This window comes from Mus pahari, unplaced genomic scaffold (genome assembly GCF_900095145.1).
Source record: "Mus pahari unplaced genomic scaffold, PAHARI_EIJ_v1.1 scaffold_10049_1, whole genome shotgun sequence".
NCBI lineage: Eukaryota > Metazoa > Chordata > Mammalia > Rodentia > Muridae > Mus > Mus pahari.
This window is the reverse complement of record NW_018394096.1, coordinates 12,940-15,956: the sequence shown is the minus strand read 5'-3', so window position 1 is coordinate 15,956 and position 3,017 is coordinate 12,940. Positions and strand designations below refer to the sequence as shown.

The 3,017-nt window shown below is 40.9% G+C and overlaps 1 pseudogene; it reads left to right on the top strand.

The window, feature by feature from the left end:
• Positions 1-1,514: 1,514 nt before the first annotated feature.
• On the top strand, positions 1,515-2,485 carry LOC110315865 (annotated as a pseudogene).
• The last annotated feature ends 532 nt before the right edge of the window (positions 2,486-3,017 follow it).

Below are 3,017 nucleotides of genomic sequence, written 5' to 3'. Positions count from 1 at the left end.
TTGCTATTTTTACAATGTGTGTGTGTGTGTGTATCTGTGTATCTTTGTCTGTGTGTGTGTTGATGCTGTTGTTGTTGTTTCTTTATATTTTAAGTCCTACACTTCTATTTCCCTTCAAATTCTCCTCTCAAGAAAAGGCATTTTCCTGCAAAGTAAATACCACTAAAGACCTCCTGGGAAAAAGAATGTAGTCTATTCATGTCTTCCATTCATATCTTCCTTTTGTTGTTCTGTTTTAATTTTTCTCCCTCTTTTCCTGGGGCTGCAACCTCACTCCCCTTATTCTGTTCTTTATGGTGCTCGGAAATAAAGTTTCGATTCGTATATAACTCTCTGCCACTCTCCTCCAATCCAGCCTACCCATACACACACAATCTGTGTACAAAAATAAATCTACAAGTTAAGCTAATGCACAATGTACTCTTGATTATGAGGGAAATCAGGATTCCCTCAGTAATACAAGAATTTTAAAACAACCCCCCCCAAAAAAACATTGTATCATAAGGAAGCTCAATCACAGTTTTACTAAAAATTCAGAGCAAAGCAACAGAGTAAGCAAGTTGTAAAACTGGGCAGCAGCCAGGAGGAGGGAGATGGAGAAGGGGAAGAGAAAAAGCCATGCCTTTGACATCCCAAGAAATCTGGCATGTCTAGCAATGAACTTGGGAAGAAACTCCATGGTAGAAAGGGATGTGGGTTTCAGAAATGATGGAGAGAGTCCAGAGAGTCAGGAAAATCTTGCTTGGGATTTTGGTCCACGTTCAAAAGAAAAGGAGATCTAAAGAAAGAAAAGTGAACTTTATACTTTTCTGAGTTAGAGTGCATTGAGAGAAGCAGACAGGCTTCACTGTGCCCCCCCCTGAGGGAAGGTCAGAGGTGGCTGCATATAGGGTGACACTCCTGTGAAGGATGAGTGAATTGTCATTCCTTCTGCAACCTTAACATCTTCTGGCCAGGGTACTGACATGTGCACCTTGTTCAACTTAAGGGAGGAGGTTGATGCATGTGATCTGTAATCTGTTCCACAGACCAGAGTCACATCTCAACCCAGAGTTAGGGGTAGAACTCAGAATCCCTTCTTTTGACCATGCAAAAGTATCTTTCCCTTAATGTACCTCAACAAACCCCCAATATCTTTATCTTTTCTGTGTTATTTTAATCCCTGGGGAGGCAAATGTTATGTTTCCCTTTCTGGAGTTACAGTGGAATAGAAAAATTGATCTAACCCTGACCATGAAAAAAGGGAATCATTTCCATGTTATTTAAAGGTCCTGAGTTATACATAGGATGAATGACCCACACTATAGAGTATACGCAAGCTCTGAATTGGAATCCACAGTCCAGAATTCTTACTCCATGTGTTCATGTTACTCTCCTTTTATTTATAAATAATTTTATTAAGACATGTTGACTAGGATATCTATATTACATTATGATCAACAGAAGAAGGGTCAATGTTAAGGTGCTCAAATATGATCTGTGTTTTCAGGGACACCACTGGAAGATTTGTGAGCATGGATACAACCATCTCATCCCACAGCACAGAATCTACACCACTGAATGAAACTGGCCATCCCAGCTACAGTCCAATCCTGACCCCATCCTTCTTGGTCTTCATCACTACCCTGGTGGGACTGGCAGGAAACACCATTTTACTCTGGCTCCTGGGATTCCACATGCACAGGAAAGCCATCTCAGTCTATGTCCTCAACCTGGTTCTGGCAGACTCCTTCTTCCTCTGCTGTCACTTCAATGACTCTGCTATGAATCATTGACTTCTATGGCATCTATGCCCATAAATTAAGCAAAGATATTTTAGGTAATGCAGCAATCATTCCCTATATCTCAGGCCTGAACATCCTCAGGGCTATTAGCACAGAGCGCTGCCTGTCTGTATTTTGGCCAATCTGGGACCAATGTCACTTCCCAAGGAACATGTCAGTTACCATATGTGCCCTAATCTGGTTCTGTCCTTTCTCATGGGCATCCTTGATTGGTTCTTCTCAGGATTCCTGGGTGAGACTCATCATCATTTGTGGAAAAATGTTGACTTCATTATAACTGCATTTCTGATTTTTTTTATTTATGCTTCTCTCTGGGTCCAGTCTGGCCCTACTGCTGAGGATCCTCTGTGGTTCCAGGAGGAAACCACTGTCCAGACTGTATGTTACCATCTCTCTCACAGTGATGGTCTACCTCATCAGTGGACTGCTTCTTGGGCTTTATTTGTTCCAGTTATAGTGGTTTGGGGTTCATCTACCCCATCCCTTTTGTCATATTAACTAAGTTACTGCTGTCCTGTCCTGTGTAAACAGCTCTGCTAATCCCATCATTTCCTTCCTTGTAGGCTCCTTTAGGCATTGTAGAAAGCATCGGTCCCTCAAAAACGGTTCCTATGAGGGCTCTGGAAGGCACTCCTGAGGAGGACGAATATACAGACAGCCATCTTCAGAAAAACACTGAGATGTCAGAAAGTAGATATTGAGAGTCAATACATTAATTTACTCTTCTCTCAGAAATACCTCAATGATTGCAATGCTTTCAATTGATTTTTTTAAAAATCCAATTTGTTTATACTTCTCAAAGTATTCAGAAACGATAATTTCTCCAACACTCTTGGCACTGTCAATGAATTTATCAAATATGGGTCAAAATTTTCTTTTTAATTTATTTTTATTAGATATTTTCTTTGTTTACATTTCAAATTTTATCCCCATTCCTAGTTTCCACTACAAAAATCCCCTATCCCCTTCCCCACCCCACCCCCTTGGCTCCCAAACCCACCCACTCTCATAATTGAACACTGATTTTGCAATTTTTTCACTTTTTATTTTTTATTAGATACTTTCTTTATTTACATTTCAAATGTTATTTCCTTTCCTGATTTCCCCCCTGAAAACACCTTATCCCCCTCCCCCTGTTCACCAGACCACTCACTTCGAATTCCTGTCCCTGGCATTTCCCTACACTGGGGCATAGGGCCTTACAGGACCTAGGGTTTCTCCTCCCATTGATGA